Here is a 24,034-nt window from a genome sequence, read left to right on the forward strand (position 1 = left end):
GGTGTGGTGCTGACATGGCGTTGTCCTTGGTAAGGGTCCACTTCAAGGAAGCTCGTGAAGACAAGCTGGCGGCAATCAAGGTCGCCAACACCCAAAGGCACGACTTCCAGTCCTTTATGGAGACTTTCATCACTGTTGCCACTCAAATCGCACATGGAATCGACTTGGACGAATTTGTCGAACTCGCCAGCCCTCCTCCTGCCGAGTGAACAAACTATGAGATTTAAACCTGTCTTAAATTTGCCTCGGAATGCCGAGTGGTTGTTGTAACCATTAAACTCCTTTAGGCTTGATGCTCGAATACTTTTGATTTGTCTCTTGGAACTTTAGGATTTATCCGAACTGCTTTCGAATATGCTTGCGATTGCTTTTGGGATGTGCTCCCTATTTGGAATGACCTTCATGTTTGAGATGCAGCCTTGAAATGGAGACTTCATCGAACTGCGCCTTGTTGTCCTTGCGGACAAGGATGGAGCGCATGTTGTATTTGTGGCATAGCTCGAAGGAGAAGGTTGCAGTCGACCTGCACCTCGTCGTCCTTGCGGACAAGGATGGAGCTCATGTTGTATTTGTGGCGTAGCTCGAAGAAGAAGGTTGTAGTCGACCTGCGCCTCGTCGTCCTTGCGGACAAGGATGGAGTGCATGTTGTATTTGTGGCGTAGCTCGGAGAAGAGGGCCGCGGTCGACCTGCACCTCGTCGCCCTTGCGGGTAGGGATGGAGCGTACGTTGTACTTGTGGTGCAGCTCCAAGGGAAAGGATTGCAGTCGACTTGCACCTTGTCGTCCTTGCGGATGGAGATGGAGCGTACGTTGTATTTGTGGCGCAGCTCCAAAGGAGAAGGACGGCTCACCACTCGGTAGGTTTTTACAAACTTAGGCGAGTAGTGGACTGCAGCTAAACCCCCGAGTGGGAGGATTGCTCCCCACCCGGTAGGATTTTACAAACTTAGGCAAGCACTGGACTGCAGCTAAGCCCCTGAGTGGGAGGATTGCTCACCACTCGGTAGGATTTTACAAACTTAGGCGAGTATTGGACTGCAGCTAAGCCCCTGAGTGGGAGGATTGCTCACCACTCGGTAGGATTTTACAAACTTAGGCGAGTACTGGACTGCATCTAAGCCCCCGAGTGGGAGGGTTGCTCACCACTCGGTAGGATTTTACAAACTTAGGCGAGTACTGGACTGTAGCTAAGCCCCCGAGTGGGAGGCTGGCTCACCACTCGGTAGGATTTTACAAACTTAGGCGAGTACTGGACTGCAGCTAAGCCCCCCAGTGGGAGGATTGCTCACCACTCGGTAGGATTTTACAAACTTAGGCGAGTACTGGACTGCAGCTAAGCCCCCGAGTGGGAGGATTGCTCACCACTCAGTAGGATTTTACAAACTTAGGCGAGTACTGGACTGCAGCTAAGCCCCCGAGTGGGAGGATTGCTTACCACTCGGTAGGATTTTACAAACTTAGACGAGTACTGGACTGCAGCTAAGCCCCTGAGTGGGAGGCTGGCTCACCACTCGGTAGGATTTTACAAACTTAGGCGAGTACTGGACTGCAGCTAAGCCCCCGAGTGCGAGGCTGGCTCACCACTCGGTAGGATTTTACAAACTTAGGCAAGTATTGGACTTCAGCTAAGCCCCCGAGTGGTAGGCTGGCTCACTACTCAGTAGGATTTTACAAACTTAGGCGAAACGGATTCGCATCTAAGCCCCCGAGTGAGAGGCTTGCTCACCACTCGATAGGATTTTCTTTCGGACTTAGGCGAAACGGATTCGCAGCTAAGTCACCCACTGGGGGATTTCAGACGTAAATAAAAGCAACAACAATCGTTCGAGAGGACTGTAAAGCTCGTGTCTTTGATGAACAAATTACAAAGGTATTTCTTATTACATTTTATTCGAACGAGTACTTAAGTAAAAAAGGGGCGGAGCAGCTCCGCATTCCAAGCCCGTGGATCCTCCTTCTTATGCTCGACACTGTAAAGGTGGTATGCTCCATTGTGGAGCACTCTGGTGACAATGAAGGGACCTTCCGAAGCTGGGGCGAGCTTGTGTGGTTTCTGCTGATCCACTCGAAGAACCAAGTCTCCCTCTTGAAAGGCTCGACCCTTCACGTGTCTAGCATGGAATCGATGCAAGTCTTGCTGATAAATGTTCGACTGGATCAAGGACATCTCTCTTTGCTCCTCTAGGAGGTCGACTGCGTCTTGCCGAGCTTGTTCTGCTTCATCTTCAGAGAAGAGCTCAACTCGTGGTGCATTATGAAGCAAGTCACTCGGTAGAATAGCTTCAGCCCCATAGACCAAGAAGAATGGAGTTCGGCCAGTCGACCGATTAGGAGTTGTCCTCAATCCCTAGAGAAGTGATAGAAGTTCATCAACCCAGGCGCCCACTGCTTGCTTGAGATCTCGCATCCGTCGGGGTTTCAGTCCTTTGAGAATCAAGCCATTTGCTCTTTCTGCTTGTTCATTCGACTGGGGATGGGCGACTGAAGCATAGTCGACTTGTGTGCCTTGTGAGGCGCAGAAGGTTCTGAACTCATCAGAATCGAAGTTCGATCCATTGTCAGTGATGATGCTATGCGGAACCCCATATCTAAAAAATCAACTCTCTGATGAAGCTGACAGCAGTACTAGCTTCAAGATTCTTAATAGGCTTGGCTTCGATCCATTTGGTAAACTTGTCGACTGCTACAAGCACATGAGTGAAGCCGCTCCTACCAGTCCTAAGTGGACCAACCATGTCCAATCCCCAAACAGCAAAGGGCCAGACGAGTGGGATGGTCTTCAGGGCTGATGCAGGTTTGTGCGACATATTGGAGTAAAACTGGCAGCCTTCACATCTGTCGACTATATCTTTCGCCATTTCATTTGCTCGTGGCCAATAAAATCCAGCTCGGTATGCTTAGGCAACAATGGTCCGAGAGGACGCATGGTGACCACAGGTCCCCGAATGGATGTCGTGGAGTATCACTCGGCCTTCTTCTGGTGTTATGCATTTTTGGCTGACCCCAGTTGCACTTTCTCTGAACAGTTGTCCTCTTATTATAGTGAAGGCCTTGGATCGACGGACGATCTGTCGAGGCTCTTCTTCATCCTCTGGGAGCTCTTTCCTAAGGATATATGCAATGTATGGCACTGTCCAGTCGGGAGTGATGACCAACACCTCCATGATTAAGTTGACCACGGCTGGGACCTCGACGTTAGTCAGATCTGTGGCACTCCTAGGCTGCGGGGGCTCTTCAACGAAGGGATCTTCTTGAACTTAAGGTGCATGAATATGCTCCAAGAACACATTGCTGGGAATAACTTCTCTCTTGGAGCCTATCTTTGCTAAATCATCTACTGCTTGATTTTTCAGTCAGGGTACATGATGGAGCTCTAACCCCTCAAACTTCCTTTCCAACTTCCTCACCGCGTTGCAGTAACCAGTCATGGCTGGGCTTCTGATGTCCCACTCCTTCATCACTTGATTGACTACCAAATCTGAGTCGCCATAGACCATGAGGCGACGGACGCCGAGTGAGATGGCCATACGCAACCCATACTGGAGTGCTTCATATTCTGCTTCGTTATTGGAGGAATCAAAGTGAATCTGGAGGACATATCTGAGCTTGTCTCCTCGGGGGGATACCAGTACCAACCCAACACCGGAACCATTCAGCATCTTGGAACCATCAAAGAACATGGTCCAGTGCTCCGAGTGAACTTGAGTCGGCAGTTGTTGTTCAATCCACTCGGCGAGGAAATCTGCTATTGCTTGGGACTTAATAGCTTTCTTTGCCTCGAACTTGATATCTAAGGGAAGGAGTTCAATCGCCCACTTTGCCACTCGACCAGTTGCATCTCTATTGTTCAGAATCTCTGATAATGGAGCGTCGCTGACGACTGTAATGGAGTGATCAGAGAAGTAATGTGCAACCTTCTTCGTGGTCATATAAATCCCGTAAACAAGCTTCTGATAATGTGGATATCTTTCCTTTGATGGAGTCAAAACTTCAGAGACATTGTATACTGGGCGCTGAACTTTGTAAGCTTTTCCTTCTTCTTCCCGCTTGACCATAAGTACTGTACTGACGACTTGTCCAGTGGCTGCAATGTAAAGCAGTAAAGGATCTTTGCTGATTGGAGCAGCAAGCAACGGCTGGGTGGAAAGCAGGGCTTTAAGCTCTGCAAATGTTGCATCAGCTTCAGGAGTCCACTCAAACTTATCTGACTTCTTCATCAGTCGATAAAGAGGCAGTGCCTTTTCACCGAGGTGAGAAATGAATCGACTTAGGGCGGCCAAACAACCAGTAAGCTTCTAGACATCGTGCACACGCACAGGGAGTTTCATCCGGAGTATGGCACCCACTTTCTCTGGGTTGGCGTCGATCCCTCGTTCGGAAATGAGAAAACCGAGTAATTTTCCGCCTGGAACTCCAAACGTGCACTTTGATGGATTAAGCTTGATATCATACCTTCTGAGGTTGGCAAAGGTTTCAGCAAGGTCAGCCAGTAGGTCAGAACCTTTACGTGACTTGACCACAATGTCATCCATGTATGCTTCCACATTCTAACTGATCTGAGTGAGCAAGCACTTCTGAATCATTCGCATGAATGTGGCTCCAGCGTTCTTCAAACCGAATGACATAGTGACATAATAGAAGCACCCAAATGGGGTGATGAAAGCTGTTTTTATCTCATCGGGTCCATACAGACGGATCTGATGATACCCGGAATAAGTGTCCAAAAAGGACAAACACTCACACCCCGCAGTCGAGTCGACTATTTGGTCGATGCGAGGGAGAGGAAAGTGATCTTTCGGGCAGGCCCGATTGATATGTTTGAAGTCGATGCACATGCGAAGTGAGTCATCCTTGTTTGGGACCATCACAACATTAGCTAACCACTCGGAGTGGTAAATCTCTCGGATAAACTCAGCTGCCAGATGCCGAGCCACTTCTTCACCGATTGCCTTCCTCTTCTGTATGGCGTACCGTCGAAGATGTTCTTTGACAGGTTTCACTTTTGGGTCGACTCGCAAACGATGCTCAGCCAGTCCCCTAGGAACACCTGGCATGTCACAAGGTTTCCATGCAAAGATGTCCTAGTTCTCACGGAGGAACTGGATGAGCGCTTCTTCCTATTTGGAGTCGAGTGTTGTTGAAATGTGAGTCGGAGCAGCATTTGGATCTGTCAAGTGAATGTGAATCAACTTTGTTACGCCAGACGACTGGAATGTTGAATCCGTGGCAGGCTTCTTAGCTCGCAACAAATCACTCGGATCTGCATTTTTTTATATTCCTGTAATTCCACTACTGCCATCTGTGCATCGACGATCTTTGAGCCCTTCTAGAAGCACTCTTCTACCTTCTTTCGATTGCCAGTGATAGTGATCACCCCTTTGTGACCAGGCATCTTCAATTTCAGATACACGTAACATGGTCGAGCCATAAAACGTGCATAAGCTGGCCTGCCCAAAATAGCATGATAAGCACTCTGGAAATCTACAACTTCAAATGTCAACTTTTCCTTGCGGTAATTCTTGGAATCGCCGAACACTACATCAAGGGCGATCTGGCCGAGTGATGCAGCCTTCTTGCCAGGAATGACTCCATGGAAACTCATATTGCTTTCACTGAGTCTGGACATCGAAATGCCCATTCCTTTCAACGTCTCTGCATATAGTATATTCAGGCCACTGCCACCATCCATCAGAACCTTAGTCAATCGAGTGCCTTCGACTACTGGGTCCACCACGAGCGCTTGCCTCCCAGGGGTGGCTATGTGCGCTGGGTGATCGGACTGGTCGAATGTGATGGCAGTCTGAGACCACTTCAAATAACTTGGTGTCACCAGAGCAACCATGTTCACTTCTCTGTTGATGACTTTTAGTCGACTCTTACTCTCAACATCAGCCAAAATCATCAGAGTGGAATTGACGTGGGGGTAACCATCATCGTCCTCTTCCCCATCCTCAACTTTGTCTATTTCCTTCTCCTTTTCCTTGGGTTGTTTCTCTCGGAATTGCTGGATTAGGAGTCGACACTGTCGAGTGGTATGCTTTGGGTAAATGAAATTACCCTCTTCATCTTTCTTGGTGTGAATGTGGCATGGTAAATCCAGCACATCATTTCCATCCTGATCTTTTACTTTCTTGGGGTTCCATGGTCCTTTGGGTTTCCCCTTGAACTTCCCTTGAGTCATGGCTAAGGCTTCACCGGGAGCGGCTGGCTCGGCTTTGCGCTTCTGCTTCTGACTGGAGTTTCCTCCTCCAGTTTCGTGGGCGACTGTTTTGTGCTTGCCACACCGGAGTCGGTCTTCTTCTTGACCATTGGCGTACTTGCTGGCAATCTCCATCATACGAGTAAGAGTCATATCTCCTATCCGACCAAATTTCAGATTCAACTCCCGATACTTAACGCCTTCTTTGAAGGCACAAATTGCTTGGTGATCTGACACATTCTCCACTATGTGGTGCAACGTGATCCATCTCTGGATATAATCCCTCAAAGTTTCATTCGGTTTCTGAACGCAACACTGTAAGTCTGTCAACCCTGCTGGCCGCTTGCAAGTACCTTCAAATGTTCTGACAAATACTCGAGCAAGATCTTCCCAAGTATAAATACTCCCAGGAGCTAACTGATTCAGCCACGTCCTGGCCGAGCCCTCTAGCATCAAAGGAAGGTGCTTCATGGCCACTTCATCGTTGCCGCCACCGATCTGTACAGCCACTCGGTAATCTTCAAGCCAAGTGTCAGGCTTGGACTCACCAGTGAACTTACTGACTCCAATCGCCAACCTGAAGTAGGGAGGAATCACCGCAGCCCTGATGGCTCTGCTGAAGCACTCTGGGCCTGAGACATGCACTCTGCTGCTGGTTGGAAAATCTCTGTCGGGGCCTTCTCTGTGAGCTCTGTTTCTGTCGACCAGACCCTGAACGAGAATAGATCTCGCATCAATGCCCGGTTTCCTGGGGTCGACTGGAATCCTTCGCCCACCACTGTGAGGGCGTCTGTTATCCTGCTGCCGAGGCATGTATGATCCACTCCTTGGGGGAGGCGTGGCCCTCGACGACGATCATTGTGATCGAGTCGGTGATCATACTGCTCACGGTTTCTGTACTGATCTTGTCGGTCTCCACGTCCCTCACGCCTTGGGGGCGATCTTGGGCTGTGAGCCAACTGGACTATGTCTGCAACCACGGATCTGCTGTGAATCCTATTCCGTGACTGAGATACTACTGTATTATGCTCTCCCGCGGCTCGGAGCAAGGCCCGGATCTGCACCAAACCTCGACCATCTTCTGACTGGGAAGGTTGAATTGCCTCCGCTATTCGGGCCGCAACTGCGAGATTCTGGATTGGAGTTTGGTATACCTGAGTCGGAGGTGGGAAACGTTGACGTTGACTGGATTCGGGAGCACGCTGCCAAGCACGCTCGTCTAGTGCGCGCTGGAGGTTCTCCAGTCCAGTGCGCTCAGCCAAGTTGGCCAGGCGCGCCTCCTCCAAGGCCTGGGCCTCAGGGGTTTCTCCAACGATAGGAGTGCGAAGTGCATCCATGTTCCGGCGGCGAAGTTCCTCCCTCCTCTGTGAAGAGAGGGGTTCGGGTCGGTACTCTTCGTGGACATGCGACGGATCACTGCCACCATCGCCTCCATCATCACGGGTGAAGCCAGGAGGACTACGTGGGCCATTGACCATCAAAACTTCCGCCGCGGGGTCGCTGCTGTGGCACTCGGATGCAGTCTCTATGGAGCCAGTAGACGGGTCGAACAGGCTGTAGAGAGTTTCGTCGGGCTCGATTGCCGCGACCTGGGGGGTGGCCGATTGGCGAGCCACTGCGTGCCTCACCCACCGCTGAAGTCTCGACCGACCGGAACGTTTTCCCCGGCGGGCTACAGGGAGGGAGGTCGGCACGGGAGCCGACCGATAGTGAGTCGACGGCTACCGTAGGATCATGCCACGGACGCACGCGTGAAAATGCGTTGCCCCACGAACGGGGAGCGCCTCGACGTCGAGTGGCGCTTCCTGGAGCCAAGCGGAGTCGTCGGCGATGAACACGAGCGCACCAAGACAGATCTCGTGGCCCTTGGCCTAACCTCCGCCTGAAACCATGTTGATGGGGATCGTAGAAATCACAACTTCTCCAACAAGTCGCTAAGACACCTGCCCCACGGTGGGCGCCAACTGTCGTGGTTCTAAGTCTGACAGTAGAATGGGGGGTAGGGATGTATAGGCAAGATCCTAGCTATGGAGGAGTTGTACACGCGAGTTTTACGAGTTCAAGCCCTTCTCGGAGGAAGTAACAACCCTACGTCTCGAAGCCCGGAGGCGGTCGACTGGATTATATGCGTGTGTGTTACAAGGGGTGCGAACCCTTCTCCCTGAGGAGGGGGGTGGCTTATATAGAGTTCGCCAGACCCCTCCCGCCCTCAGTTACAAAGGGTTTAAGGTACATAAAGATGGGGACGTTACTAGTAACGCCTGCAATAAATATACATAATGACCATTAAAGCTATGACTTAATTCCCGACCGTTGCAGAGTGGAGTGGCTCTAGATCTTCTGGTAGTTGAGTGATTGTCCATACGGTCGAGTGTCCTCGAGACTGTCATGTGGAACATAGCTTCATGGTCGAGTGGATGATGATTTTTCTTCGAATGCTTCTGGTTCTTTTGGAGATGTCCTTGGGGAGGGTATCTTGGACAGATCCATGACCCTACCCTAGGTACATAACTTCATCACGACCCCCCTCCCAATTCGGATTGGGCTTGGGGGGCGCCCCTCCACTTCACTCCCTCCTCCTCTCTTCCACTAAAGCCCATGAAGGCCCACAAACCACCCCCCCCGGGGGGGGGGGGGGGTTCCGGTAACCCCCGGTACTCCAGAAAATGCCCGAACCTATCTGAAACCTTTCCGGTGTCCAAACCTAACCTTCAAATATATCAATCTATATGTCTCAACCATTTCGATACTCCTCGTCATGTACGTGATCACATCTGGGACTCCGAACAACTTTCGGTACATCAAATCACATAACTCACAATACATATTGTCATCGAACGTTAAGCGTGCAGACCCTACAGGTTCGAGAATTATGTAGACATGACCGAGACTCATCTCCGGTCAATAACCAATAGAGGAACCTGGATGCTCATATTGGTTACTACATATTCTATGAAGATCCTTATCGGTCAAACCGTATAACAACATACGTTGTTCCCTTTGTCATCGGTATGTTACTTGCCCGAGATTCGATCGTCGGTATCATCATAATTAGTTCAATCTCGTCACCGACAAGTCTCTTTACTCATTCCTTAATGCATCATCCCGTAACTAACTCATTAGTCACATTGCTTGCAAGGCTCATAGTGATGTGCATTATCGAGAGGGCTTAGAGATGCCTCTCCGACAATCGGAGTGACAAATCCTAATATCCATCTATGTCACCTCAAGAAACACTATCGGAGACCCCTGTAGAGCATCTTTATAATCACTCAGTTACGTTGTGATGTTTGATAGCACACTAAGTGTTCCTCCGGTATTCGGGAGTTGCATAATATAATAGTCATAGGAACATGTATAAGTTATGGAGATAGCAATAGCAATAAACTAAACGATCATAGTGCTAAGCTAACGGATGGGTCTAGTCCATCACATCATTCTCTAATGATGTGATCCCGTTCATCAAATGACAACACATGTCTATGGCTAGGAAACTTAATCATCTTTGATTAACGAGCTAGTCTAGTAGAGGCATACTAGGGACACTCTAGCATGAATAATAAACATTTATCATGATATAAGGAAATATAAATAAAAACTTTATTATTGCCTCTAGGGCATATTTCCTTCACGCAGAGGCCTCCGCACGGCACAGGTGGAAGCGAACGGTTCCCCCGTGAGCACCAGGTTGCGGCCAAGAAGGGTTGTCATGCCTCGGTGCCCTTCCGCCACTGGAAGGACTACTCGGGCTACAACAACAACATGGATGACGACGACATTGCGTCCGGCTAGGGCGGCTACGCATATGAGGTCACCGTCCGCTACAAGTTAGCCAAGTTTCTTGAGGTTTTAGTTCAACGGACGAAATATCATCTGTTTTATGTAAATTATGTACGAACTTTATAAATTCCCTCGTGTTTGGTGAAATTCGTCTGGTTCATTCTAAATTGTTTTGAAATGGATGCGAGCACGGTTGCATGGCCAGCTACCGCATCACTGTCTGCGGACCAGATCGAACCAGTCCACGGAAAAATGGTGTGTCTGTTTTTGCATCAGCGCCAACACAGACCCACAAAATGTTTGCAGACATCCGGATCGACATTCCTGACGCAGTTTGTCTTCCAACATGGTACCCATCAGTCCATATGGACCAGTCTAGTTTTTCTGAAATCACGCAAACTGGCTGCAAACCAGGGACCACCAAAAACATCTCCCACGCGAGTGCCTCTCCCATGTGAACGCTCCTTCGCTCTTTGTGCCGCATTCATGCCGGCCCAGAGTGGGCGCGGGCTGTCACTAGAGCCGGCAGTGAAGCGGCAGGTCGGTCGAGAGCAACTCCCGCACCGCATTTGGGTCTCCTCGCCTGTTACATGCCGGAGAGACATGATTTGATGCAATGGTCTGGGTCATCGAGCAGTCGAACACCATGACAGAGACCAAAAAGCTATGTCTCCGCCTTCTTGATCAGGAGATGCTGAAGTACGGCAAATAGTGAGACAACGACGCTGCCACCTCCGGTATGTCCCATCACCCATCTCTCCCCTCGCCCATCCACAGTGTCCGCGGCTGCACTATGCGTGACGCAGGAGCAAGCGAATGAGATCATCCGTGAGTCCGTGGCCGCATTGCGCGCGATGCAGGAGCAAGTGAACAAGATCATCCGTGAGCGCTAGATGGCGGCCGAGAAGCACTGCCGCGACCCTGCACCCTTTCGCGGTTGGAAGCCGGACAATGATGACCGAGGTCTCGTCGGTCAGCCGGCCAGGCGTAGTAGGTCACCGTCAAGTATAGGGTAGGATTGGTTTGTTCTTTGAAGTTTTAATTCATGAGAGAAAATATCGTCCGGTTTTATGTTAAAAATATCTAAGTTTGAACGTAAAACGTCCAATCTATTTAAATTATCATCAAATTTGTTTTTTTGGTTAAATCACGTGCAAATCAAAAGCGAAAGAAAGGAAAACATTTCTGTTTCTTCTGCTTCAATGCCGTGCGAAACAAACTGCTATCTGAAGAAAAGCTACAGTTAATTGAAGAAACGCTACACCTAACTGAAGGAAAGCTACAGCTACATTACTCTGGTGCAAAGAAATTAACACTAACACTCTATTGCTATTCCTCTCCAAGTTAGAGATGCCCTCATGATATATTGGCAAAAGATAACCAGCATCAATGTATTGGTCAAGTTCATGGAACAAGCCTATTTAACAATTTGATGTTTAAGAGATAAGCAACAACACAGATGTAGGTACATATGAACATGTGTAAGAATGTGTAGGAAACAGAACAACCAACACCAACGTATTTAGGATCAAGTCACACTTACGAATCTTGTTGTCCGAAATATAAAGTACATGAACATAAAAGAAAAAAATAGCGAATAACACTAATGAATCCATCACTTCAACTAGGCTCCACATTTTTGGATCGGTGACTTTCATTATCCATCGAACCTGCATGCAGAAGCAATAAAGTAGTAAGTTTCATGTCCAAAATGACATAAGTTGCAGCAAAAATACTAAAAATACAAATAACAGAAGCATTGAGGTACTGTGTCATCAATTGGCACTATAGGACCATCTACAGTTTCTCCCTCTATATCTGTTCTCATCCAATTTTGTTTATGATGGGCGTCGGTGTCAAAACCGGTGGATCTCGGGTAGGGGGTCCCGAACTGTGCGTCTAAGGCGGATGGTAACAAGAGGCAGGGGACACGATGTTTACCCAGGTTCGGGCCCTCTTGATGGAGGTAATACCCTACATCCTGCTTGATTGTTCTTGATGATATGAGTATTACAAGAGTTGATCTACCACGAGATCAGAGAGGCTAAACCCTAAAAGCTAGCCTATGGTATGATTGTATGTTGTCCTATGGACTAAAACCCTCCGGTTTATATAGGCACCGGAGGGGGCTAGGGTTACACAAGGTCAGTTACAAAGGAGCAGATATGCATATCCGTATTTCCTAGCTTGCCTTCCACGCCAAGTAGAGTCCCATCCGGACACGGGACGAAGTCTTCAATCTCGTATCTTCATAGTCCAACAGTCTGGCTGTCCGGAGACCCCCTAATCCAGGACTCCCTCAGTAGCCCCTGAACCAGGCTTCAATGACGATGAGTCCGGCGTGTAGTGTTGTCTTTGGCATTGCAAGGCGGGTTCCTCCTCCGAATACACCACAGAAGAGTTTGAATACGAGGATAGTGTCCGAACCTGTAAAATAAGTTCCACATACCACCGTAGAGAGAATAATATTTCCACAAATCTAATCTACTGACACATTTTGACAGCATGACATCACGAGATGGACCGGTTATTATTCGAACCGTTTTTCTTAACCAGCTCCGCACATAACGCGAGGCGGTGTTCTTGACACGTCTTGTCAAAGCAGAGATCGTGTTCTCCTTATCATGGGATTCTCATCAATACAAACGTGGGTAACCCAACCACGCCTGTTGGTATGACTCTTAGATCTTAGGTAAGTCTCAAACGGCCACGAGGAGGACGCCTGATATTCACCCTCTTTATAAAGGGGACAAGGCTTTTTATTTTTTCCCTCCCGCGCTCAATCGAATCCTTCCCCGCCTCGAGTTCTAACACCCAAAGCTCAGGTCAGGTGCTTCGGACCTTCAACTATGTCCGGATCCAACCTTCAAGGTCAGTGGATGCCTTCCTCCGTCACAGAGGAGGACATCAAGAAGTTGAGGGAGGCCAGATATCTGGCTGCCGAAATTTCGCATAGGCTGTCGCCCGAGGGCAGGTCGTCCCTACTCCCGAATCCAATGAGAGCATTGTGTTCATCTCCCACTTTCTCCGAGGACTAGGCCTCGCTCTGGATCCCTTTGTTAGGGGTCTCATGTTTTATTACGGGCTGGATTTTCACGATCTGGCCCCAGATTCCCTTCTTCACATCTTGTCATTTATTGTCGTATGTGAGGCCTTCCTCCGCATTACCCCTCACTTCGGACTGTGGCTCAAGACCTTCGATGTGAAGCCGAAGACGATCGAGGGGCAGCATGCAGCGTGCGGAGGTGCTTTAATAAGAAAAATCGCTGACGCTCCATGGCCAGAGGGTTCCTTCCCAGAGGTGTCCGGATTGTGGCAGCGGGAGTGGTTTTACATCATAGCTCCCCACAGTGCCAAGTGGGTAGCTTCCCCTACCTTTCGCTCGGGCCCCCCACCACAACTGATGTCATGGATCAGCAGGGGGCTGAGCTGGGGTCTAGCAAAGGACGTGCCAATACTGCAGAGCCGTATCCGAGATCTCCTCGAGGGAGATATCAATCTGGTTATGGTAATGCAAGTTATGCTGGTTCGTCGAGTCCAACCTTGCAAACATCGGCCCCTCCGCATGTGGGAATTCAACCCGGAAGGACCGCGTGCTATTCAGCATTTCCTTGGCATGACGCACGAAGAGATGTACAAATCGTTCTTCGGACCCCAAATAGAGTGCCTGGACACCACCGAGGACGTGGGTCTAAGCTGCAACCGCCCCGCTACCCAAGTAAGTAATCCCATGCCAAACCCGCTGTCCTTTTATTCATTATGACATCATTCTAAAGGGCCGCCTTTTGACCAGGACTGGATAACAAAGGCGATGATGATCAGGTGTTCGGCCCCCCTTCCTGAGGGCTTGGACAATCTGGTACTGGACAAGATGCTCGAGCCGTCGCCTTATTCAGTGTCCTCAAAGGAAGATGATGGGGGGAATAAAGAGGGCGAAAGCGGGCCTTACTCGCTACTTATTCCAACCAGGGGAATGAGCACCTCCGTGAGGGAGGACAATCAAAGGGAGGAATCTGACATTCCCTCCCCCCGGGGAAGGAAGAGGACTACCTCTGAAGATCCGGAAACTAAGGTTTCCAAATGGGAAAAGAAATTTTCATCAGAGGGTCCTGCCTCGGAGGGTATTCTTGCCGCACAATGTCCGCACGGGGATCAGCCCTCTACCGAGCTGTAAGTAATCGAAAAGTACTTTAATAGTGGAAATATTATACCTTACTTCCGAAGACAATAACCAATGCTTATAAATTGTAGTCCGGATCATAGCCCTTCTCGACAGAGTTCATCTTCGGGCGATCTTCTTTCGGAGATGATGGAGAGCGAAACGCCTCCCCCGGAAACCCCGCCTCCAGAAGCAGGCGACCTTGAACTATCGTCGCGAAGGGTATCTCCGGATCCACTAGGGCCAGAGGATAACCCTTTGTCTACCCGGAATCCACAGTATCCGGCTCCTAAGGAGAGCGACAGCAAGGGTCCGTACAGTGTGCGGTCGGACGCGCTGAAGGATCTTCTGGGGCAAGCAGTCATCTCGGAAGCGCATCGTACGCTAATGGGTACGGTAATTGAAAGGATATCATCCATTGAAAGCGGTTTGCGTGAAGCCTTTATGAGTCTGCTGAAAGGCTTCGAGATACGTGAAATAATGTATGGTTTTAACAGTACCATATACATTAGGTATGACCTATGCAGATAGTAGCCCCTGAGACTCTGGTTGTCGTCGAAAACGGCAGCAAACAGAGGATCATAGTCCCAGGTAACAACCAGACCGCCTTTATGTGCAGGTGGCTGAAGCTCCGGTGCCTAGCCGGACCGATGGGTTTGCCGAGCTAAAGCGGTAGACGCTGACATCGTGCTTGTCAACAAGCGGCTCGACGAGGCACAGGGTGAGTGATTTTTCTGGTGATCGTCACATAATAAGAGTAGCATGATGCCAGTATCTTTAATGTGGTGTGACTGCAGATGGAGCTGCCACCATGGAGACCCTTCGGGCGGAGCTTGCCCGAGCCAAGGAGCAAGCAAGGAGTAGCAATGTGGCCGCTCTAAAGGCAGCCGAAGAGTTAAGGGCCGAACAGGCCGCGCATTGCAAAGGACGTGCCAATACTGCAGAGCCGTATCCGAGATCTCCTCGAGGGAGATATCAATCTGGTTATGGTAATGCAAGTTATGCTGGTTCGTCGAGTCCAACCTTGCAAACATCGGCCCCTCCGCATGTGGGAATTCAACCCGGAAGGACCGCGTGCTATTCAGCATTTCCTTGGCATGACGCACGAAGAGATGTACAAATCGTTCTTCGGACCCCAAATAGAGTGCCTGGACACCACCGAGGACGTGGGTCTAAGCTGCAACCGCCCCGCTACCCAAGTAAGTAATCCCATGCCAAACCCGCTGTCCTTTTATTCATTATGACATCATTCTAAAGGGCCGCCTTTTGACCAGGACTGGATAACAAAGGCGATGATGATCAGGTGTTCGGCCCCCCTTCCTGAGGGCTTGGACAATCTGGTACTGGACAAGATGCTCGAGCCGTCGCCTTATTCAGTGTCCTCAAAGGAAGATGATGGGGGGAATAAAGAGGGCGAAAGCGGGCCTTACTCACTACTTATTCCAACCAGGGGAATGAGCACCTCCGTGAGGGAGGACAATCAAAGGGAGGAATCTTACATTCCCTCCCCCCGGGGAAGGAAGAGGACTACCTCTGAAGATCCGGAAACTAAGGTTTCCAAATGGGAAAAGAAATTTTCATCAGAGGGTCCTGCCTCGGAGGGTATTCTTGCCGCACAATGTCCGCACGGGGATCAGCCCTCTACCGAGCTGTAAGTAATCGAAAAGTACTTTAATAGTGGAAATATTATACCTTACTTCCGAAGACAATAACCAATGCTTATAAATTGTAGTCCGGATCATAGCCCTTCTCGACAGAGTTCATCTTCGGGGGATCTTCTTTCGGAGATGATGGAGAGTGAAACGCCTCCCCCGGAAACCCCGCCTCCAGAAGCAGGCGACCTTGAACTATCGTCGCGAAGGGTATCTCCGGATCCACTAGGGCCAGAGGATAACCCTTTGTCTACCCGGAATCCCCAGTATCCGGCTCCTAAGGAGAGCGACAGCAAGGGTCCGTACAGTGTGCGGTCGGACGCGCTGAAGGATCTTCTGGGGCAAGCAGTCATCTCGGAAGCGCATCGTACGCTAATGGGTACGGTAATTGAAAGGATATCATCCGTTGAAAGCGGTTTGCGTGAAGCCTTTATGAGTCTGCTGAAAGGCTTCGAGATACGTGAAATAATGTATGGTTTTAACAGTACCATATACATTAGGTATGACCTATGCAGATAGTAGCCCCTGAGACTCTGGTTGTCGTCGAAAACGGCAGCAAACAGAGGATCATAGTCCCAGGTAACAACCAGACCGCCTTTATGTGCAGGTGGCTGAAGCTCCGGTGCCTAGCCGGACCGATGGGTTTGCCGAGCTAAAGCGGTAGACGCCGACATCGTGCTTGTCAACAAGCGGCTCGACGAGGCACAGGGTGAGTGATTTTTCTGGTGATCGTCACATAATAAGAGTAGCATGATGCCAGTATCTTTAATGTGGTGTGACTGCAGATGGAGCTGCCACCATGGAGACCCTTCGGGCGGAGCTTGCCCGAGCCAAGGAGCAAGCAAGGAGTAGCAATGTGGCCGCTCTAAAGGCAGCCGAAGAGTTAAGGGCCGAACAGGCCGCGCATTGCGAGAGCAAGGAAAAAATAGCCAAGATGGCTGTAGAGTTAAAAGATGCCACTGACCGTTACCAGCTTCTTGAAGAAGAGAACTCACTACTAGGAAAAGGGCTATAGATGAAATTGACACTAATGGCGCACCAGACAAGTGGTGCACCACTACTATATACTAATGGCGCACCATGTGCTGATGCGCCATTAGTGTGGAAGACACTAATGGCGCACCAGACACACGGTGCGCCACTAGTAACATTTTTTTTCATTTTTCCAAACATACTAATGGCGCATCCAGGCAAAGTGCGTCATTACTAGTTCTAACTAGTAATGGCGCACCAGCCACACAGTGTGCCACTATTGTATTTTTTTAATTCTTTTTCTTTTTTGCAAAACTACTAATGGCGCACCGTGGCATAATGCGCCATTACTAGTTTAAACTTGTAATGGCGCACTACGCAACGGTGCGTCATTAGTATATATATATATTATTTTTTATTTTTTTGAAAAACTACTAATGGCGCACGGCCAACAGGTGCGCCATTAGTATATTGGGTTACTAATGGCGCATGTGTGGTTGGTGCGCCATTAGTAACCTGGGACCAGCTAGATATTTTGGACAGCCACACCTACACACTCACTTTCCCCACTTCATTCCCTCCACCTCCTTCTCCAAGCTTGTCGGCTGCCTCCTCCTCCTCACCTCATTTGCACCATAGATTCATCAAAATTAAGTGGTTAAATTACCTTTTTTGATAGGTAAGTAAGGGGAAAGCTATCTTTATGTTGTAGATCTACTTTTTTTTCTCCCTAGCTCGCTCCAACAATGTGCACATGCACTTTTTGTGGCCTAGCTAGATCTATGTATGTTTGTCGTGTTGCATATGTTTGTGGTGTTGCATATATGTTTGTGTTTGCAGGTACCGGTATTTGAAATGCGATAGTTGCCAATATTTTGCCGGAATGTTGATTCATTTCCGTTTCGGCGAGAATTTTGGCCCTATGCATTCTTTTTGGTCCTATTTTTAGGGAAAGTCATGCCAAATTTTTTTCTTGGTTCTAAAATATCGTTTTGCTCTACCCCGCAGGCGACCATGGTCCACACGATGACCGAAGGCATCGTGAATAGGTTTTTGAGCTCCGCGAAGGCCGAGATGCTTCAAAAGAACGAGACGGAGATAAGATGTCCGTGTCGAAGATGCAAGCTAGAGAGCCTTATTGCGGACCCGGATTCCGGGCAGGTGCGGGACCACCTGCTATTGCGTGGTTTCATGGATGGCTATCGGTGGCAAGGTGATGAAGATGACTATGAAGTCGTCCATGGGGGGCGGGCAAGAAATGAGGAAGGGCAGCAAGACAACCACCGCGGCTCGGGCGGGCGAGAAGACGAAGAATCTCCAGGACATGATCACGACGGTGATGCTGTACACAGTCATCATGTAGAAGATGCCGGACATGATGACGAGGAAGATCAAGACGAAGGGCATGATCATGAAGATGAATATGCCGGAGCAGACGACGATGGAGGCTGGGTGCAAGACCCTCATATTCAAGAGCTGCTTCTCAAGCAGACGGATAACGCAAGAGCTGCCGCACGAGAGAAAGCCAAGCTGGATCAACTGGAGATAGACGCGGTTACTCCATTGTATGAAGGATGCAGGCCCGAGGATACCCGCCTGAAAGTAACGCTCATGGCTCTGGAGATGAAGGTAAAACACAAAATGACCGATGCATGCTTCGACGAGAACATGTCATTCTGGCACGAACGTCTTCCCAAGGGGATCAAGTGCCCTACCAGTTTCGAGGAGGCGAAGAAAATCGTGTGTCCTCTGGATTTACTGCACATGAAATACCATGTGTGCATGAACAATTGCATCATTTATCGGGACGAGCACGCGGAGTCTAGCATATGTCCGGTGTGCGGCGTCACTCGATACAAGAAGAGGAAGAAAGCTCCTCGAAAACTAGTGTGATACTTTCCGATCACTCCTCATCTGCAGCGGTATTTCGCGGACCCTAAGGTAGCAAAGCTCCTGCGTTGGCACGCGGATAGGAAGGAGAAGAAGCGGGAAGATGACGGAAATGATCCGGAGATAAATAAAAAAGACAAGATGCTGAGTCACCCTAAGGATGCGAGCCAGTGGCAAGCGTTGAACTTCGAAGACCCAGAATTTGGGAATGATCCAAGGAACATCGTGTTGGGCACGAGCACCGATGGAGTCAATCCGTTTGGCAGCCAGAGAAGCACACATAGCACCTGGCCTGTGTTTGTGTGGATGTACAACCTCCCCCATGGTTGTGCATGAAGAGGAAGTACATTCACATGAGTATGCTAATTGAAGGGCCAAAACAACTAGGGAACGACATCAATCTGTATCTGGGGCTGCTGAAAGAGGAGCTAGACACGCTGTGGAAAATGCCAGCCAATACATGGGACGCCGCAGAGAAAGAATATTTCCCTATGAGAGCCGCACTGCTCACGACGGTGCACGACTATCTCAGTTATGGATATCTCGCGGGGCAGGTGGTCCATGGATTTTCTGGGTGTGTCAGGTGCATGGATGACACAATGTATCGCCAGCTAGATAGAGATCCTGGGTCTTTGAAAACCGTGTTCATGGGACATCGAAGGTGGCTTCGCGACGATGACCCGTGGAGGAAACGCAAGGATCTGTTCGATGGTGAAACCGAACCCCGAAGACGCCCGTGTACGAGGAGCGGCGAGGAAATAGACGAGCTGTTGAAAAATTGGAAAGATTACCCACTGCCGGGAAAGAAGGAAAAGGCGCCAGAGCCAGAAAATAAGCGAAAGGCGCCAGAGCCGCTGCTAAAGTATGGAAAACGAGGTCTGTTTTCCGGGACTTGCCATACTGGAAGATCCACCGTGTGCCTCACAGCCTTGATGGCATGCATATCACGAAGAACATGTGCGAGAGTCTGCTTGGTACCCTTCTCAACATGCCAGAGAGGACCAAAGATGGGCTGAAAGCAAGGGCAGACTTGAAATCAATGGGCATCAGGCATGAGCTTCATGCTAATGATGATGATGGTGAGGCGAAGCAGGACATAGAAAGTCGCCGCAAAGCCAAAAAGGCCAAGAAGACCGGAAATGACTACCCTCCCGCGTGCTTCACTCTAAGTCAGGAGGAGATCGAGCAGTTTTTCACCTGCCTCGTAGGAGTAAAACTTCCTTACGGTTACGCGGGGAAGATAAGCAGATACCTAGACCCAGCGAAGCAGAAGTTCAGCGGGATGAAGTCTCACGACTGTCACGTGTTGATGACGCAGATACTTCCAGTTGCAATCTGTGGGATCATGGACGCGCATGTCCGTGAAACTCTATTTGGCCTATGCAACTTTTTCGACGTCATCTCTCAGAAGTCGGTTGGTGTGAGGCAACTCAGAAGGCTACAGGAAGAGATCGTGGTGATACTATGCGAGCTTGAGATGTACTTCCCGCCCGCATTCTTCGATGTTATGGTGCATCTGCTGGTCCATATCGTGGAGGATATCATCCAACTCGGGCCGACGTTCCTGCACAACATGATGCCGTTCGAAAGGATGAATGGTGTCATCAAAGGATACGTCCGCAACATGTCACGTCTAGAGGGAAGTATAGCCATGGGCTTTCTGACCGAAGAGTGCATCTCCTACTGCACGAATTATCTAGGCATCGAGAACCCCGTTGGTCTGCCTGTCAACAGGCACCTCGGCAGGCTCGCTGGATGGGGTCACCGTGAGGGTCGCCGCAAAATGCATGTCGACTTCGAGGGTCGACTCGCCGACTTTGAAAGAGCAAACCTAGTCACGCTACAACACATAGACGTGGTCGATCCTTGGGTGGTAGAGCACAAAACCTTTATTGAGAAGACGTACAATGACTGAGGCCAACAGAGGACGGACGGAGATATAATCAAAGAGCACAACTCATGTTTCACGCGTTGGTTCAAGCAGAAGCTTCTGTCGTACCCTTTACATGAGGATTCTTCCGCGGAAGAACAACTCATATTCGCCTTGTCACAGGGTGTCGAGCACAACCTATGACCTATGAGGCGTACGATATCAATGGCTACACATTCTACACCGAGGACAAGGACATGAAGAGCGATGGTTATCAGAACTCCGGGGTAACAATGGAATCCTACACCGGTAACGACAAGGACAGATACTACGGAAGGATCGAGGAGATCTGGGAATTGAGCTACGCTGGAGATAAGGTCCCGATGTTCACTACAAGAAATATGTCAACTTGTGACCACCACTATTGGTCACTGAAAGGTCATGGTTTTTCATTTGCGACCTTTTTGTGACAAAAACAGAAGGTCAAAAGCTGGCGGTCATAAGCTGACTATAGCGACCTTTCTTTTGGAATGGTTGTAGACGTTTATGACCAAAATATATCCACTGTGGTGTTTTGGTCACTAGCAACCTCCCCAGGCCATGTAGGCATCCAGCGTGGCAAGCTGATGTGGCACAAGATTCAGCCCGGTCCAATTCGGTTTTCTACATGGGCCTAGCCCAACAATTCGGCCTTTTTACTATATATTTTCTCTATTAATTTTCTCTAGCTACATGGGCCTGGCCCAACAATTTGGCCTTTTTTATTTCATGGATCATGGCCTTTTTGTGATCTATTTCGTTTTTGGGCCTAAGCCTTTTTATTTACTTGGCCATCGCCTTTTCACAATTGATTCTTTTAGTAATTTTGTTCATTTTTCCTGAATTGTTTGATTTGTGGCCTTTTTAGGGCCCAAATAGTATATGTTTCATTTCCGACATATCAACAATAAAGTATCAACAATAAAGTAACCAGTATTTTGGTCCAGAGAGCCCCAATCACACAAATTTTCATAAATGGCGACCAAAATGAGTATATTATATATATTACAATCATGCCATAGTTCACATCATCCAGGAATTTAGAACAACTACAAAAGTGCTGCTATGAAATACTATAACAGCCATTCACATCATCCAGGAACATATAATTAGCTACAAAGATGAAGCGTTCCCTTTTTCCAACTTCTTGAGCCTGGAGCTCCTGTAAAAGACAGGAAACGATCATTATCATGGCTGTGAATTCAGAATGAAAGCAATATCCTCAAACATACAACAGCTAGGAAAAGAATATTGAACAAAATAATAAACAAATACACAAGCAGCTAGGGGTCGATCCTAATGCCAGCAAGCTCTAAGAAGACTCCAAGAAATTGATGGCTCACAATACAATCATGCTTTTGACAACAAATACTACTAGAATTAAGGCGCAGAACATATTCTAAGCAGTGTTAACATCATGGCAGTAACAATTAACAGTAGCAGCTAGCAGGACATCAATCAAGCACAACAAAAGTACAACACCACACTTGGGATCTCGGAGCAAGAAAAAGATCATGTTGCTTAGGAGCTACCACAAATGATACTGATCAAGGGCAAAAACAAGTTGGTATGATATCATTCATTCATTCATTCTCATCACGGTCATACATTGAATTCATTAAAGGTTACAGATTCATTTTTTGACATAGCATTGGAAAATCACAAGAATAGTATATGAACCAAAGTGTCCAGATAAGTAGATAACACATGGAGGTCACAATCACATAGCAAAGGAAGAGTGGGACAGACCGAGGACTTACCCTCTGGACAAATCAAAGACTTCACGCTTCCTCTTCCTCGGTGGACAAATCAATGACTTCACTTCCTCTTCCTCATGCACCAACAGGAAGACCATCTCAAACACCTTGGTGCCAACAAGAAACTGTACTCACACGGTGAATAGAACAAAAGAACAGAAAGCACACATATATACTGAACAAAAGAAACAACCAGGAATAGATGACTTAACAGTTCATGTTTGTTAACAAAACAAGTGTGGACATCTCATAGTGATTTAACTATCTGATGACTTTAGTAAAACACATACTAGCATTTGGTGCTACAAGAGACAACAGGAATCCAACTATCCCAACATCCCAACTTGGTAAATCCATGCTGCTAAAAGGCCAATCCTAATCGGGTTGGAACTGGACCTGGTTTCAAACATGTGAGCTACAACTATTGTAATACCACTGCCCAAAAAAACCTACAGATCCATCAAACTACTATTTGTAGGTCTGGAATCAGTGGTGTCACAACGTACAGTCCACTTACAGTCATTTGGGAGAAAATTAAAGTGATAATTAGACTGCCATTACAATGTGCTGGTAACTTGCAGTCTACTTACAGCTACAATGATATCTTAAGAGTTACAGTCTAAATACACAAAACTTAAGAACATGGGAATAAATAGGCCAACCCCCACTTTCCAATAATTCAAACACTCAGCAGTCAAATGTGTGTGCGTGTGCATGTAAATGTACCAAGGTTATGCAAAACTATGGTGCATTCAAACTATGAGATCATTTGGTCTGCACATTTAGATCATTTAACACAGAGAAAAGAAAAATTACAGAGGACTGCATATGAATGTATGTGTCGTTTCCAGGATAAGTTGGCACATAGAATGCCACCAATCAGGATATACAACACAACATAGAATAGCTTGTAGCGTCCGAGACTAATCGCCATGAGGAACACAAATCATCCTTAGGAATTGGTAATGAACGCACATCAATCAAAACAAGCATCAGCCAGAGATTCTACATATGAACAGACATAAGCAAGCACCACCATGCATATCAACGGCTAACAGCAGCACACTGGAACTCGATGACACACCACCATATGAACACTTTGAAAGGGACACAAAAAGAATGAACCTGGACACACACTGGCTCAGACCTCAGATATAGGGAATGGATGATCTAAAAAAGGGTACAAAAAAGTAACTCGCTCACAATAAATAAATAGGCTAGGATAACCCTAGTCAGGAATCCGGGAATTACATCAAAGCAAGTAAATTGAGCGTTTGATTGAACAGGCATAAAATCAGGAGGCACAATAGTCTTTCAATATCATACTAATGCTAAGTGGGCTAACTAGCGAGTGCACTCACTGCTACACATTGCCAAGTGCTGCTGCACTAAGCAACCATGCAGACAAATTAAATTGTACGCCAGCCAGCACCCAGCAATTAACAATCAAACAAGACGACTGCTGCACATCCAGGCAAAACCAGCATCGGCGCAAAACCAACATCAGGTGCAAAACCGTGCGCAAGTGCATTGACATCAGTTTCATTAAGTCAATCATATTCATTAGCAAGCTTACATAGGAAGCAACATGAATAATTCATAAGCATGTCATCTCATCGCCAGCAACATGAATAATTCAGGGCCTACTATGTAACACAAGGACATTTCCATGACACATAAGAAGCTGAACATAACACAGCGCATATGCTAAACTCA

General features: G+C 48.2%; 1 non-coding gene across 1 annotated transcript; it reads right to left on the minus strand.

Moving 5' to 3' along the window:
• Positions 1-23,148: 23,148 nt before the first annotated feature.
• Positions 23,149-23,282, minus strand: LOC123109368 (small nucleolar RNA snoR80). Its single transcript, XR_006452602.1, has one exon. It is a non-coding gene; the product is annotated as a small nucleolar RNA snoR80 (small nucleolar RNA).
• Between the last annotated feature and the right edge of the window lie 752 nt (positions 23,283-24,034).

This window comes from Triticum aestivum, chromosome 5A, assembly GCF_018294505.1.
Source record: "Triticum aestivum cultivar Chinese Spring chromosome 5A, IWGSC CS RefSeq v2.1, whole genome shotgun sequence".
NCBI lineage: Eukaryota > Viridiplantae > Streptophyta > Magnoliopsida > Poales > Poaceae > Triticum > Triticum aestivum.